This window comes from Sinocyclocheilus grahami, unplaced genomic scaffold, assembly GCF_001515645.1.
Source record: "Sinocyclocheilus grahami isolate Dianchi unplaced genomic scaffold, SAMN03320097.WGS_v1.1 scaffold1284.1, whole genome shotgun sequence".
Classification (NCBI taxonomy): Eukaryota; Metazoa; Chordata; class Actinopteri; order Cypriniformes; family Cyprinidae; genus Sinocyclocheilus; species Sinocyclocheilus grahami.
In genome coordinates this window covers 235937-236647 of record NW_015506463.1, presented here as the reverse complement: position 1 = coordinate 236647, position 711 = coordinate 235937, and the positions used below count along the sequence as shown (strand labels likewise).

Sequence of the window (711 nt, the reverse complement as noted above, 5' to 3'; positions counted from 1 at the left end):
AATCAGAGAGAAATGGCCTGAAAGAGCCTGGGGCACCCTGTTGGTACCTTTTTTGAGAGGGGAAGCCCAAAGAGCCTGTCAAGATCTGCCGGCTAAAGATGCAACTGATTATGTGAAGTTAAAGAGGGCAATCTTATCCCACTATGGGCATAGCCTCCCTGCTTGTGCTTAACGTTTCCATGCATGGACTTTTGATCCGACTCAGCTAGTGAGACCTCAGACAGCCACACTGACCCGATTTACAAAGGCTTGGCTCACTACAGGGGAAGGCCCCCCAGTGGTGGAAAGAATTGTGCTGGACCGTTGCATTCGCTCCCTGCCAGCTGAGGCAAAGCGTTATGCTGCACAAACCAGTCCTGCTGACATTGAGACTCTGACAGCCCTATTGGAAAACCATCAGGTGACGTTGGAGGTAATGAAAGTGAACCGTCAGGATCTATCGAGAATGGGCCGTCTCATTACCAAAGGAGAAAGAGGGGGGCCACCGAAAAACCAGGGGGGCTCTCAGTTGGCAAGGTCAGTAACACCAGCCCAGGCCCCAATCCCACCTCTCTGGCAGCCCTCCGGCATCCAAAACCCACAAAAGTGTTACTCCTGTGGACAGGAAGGCCACCTCTCCTGGAGTTGTCCAGGAAGAGAAGAATCCTTGCCCTTGGCAGACACTGGTAATAAAGCATGTCACTATGGGATGACCTGTTGGGCAAGCCAGGG

General features: G+C 52.6%; 1 protein-coding gene across 1 annotated transcript in view; it reads left to right on the top strand.

Annotated features, from left to right (window-relative positions):
- LOC107568823 (protein NLRC3-like) overlaps positions 1 to 711 on the top strand; it is a 14752-nt gene that overhangs the window by 3274 nt on the left and 10767 nt on the right. The window lies entirely within an intron of this gene.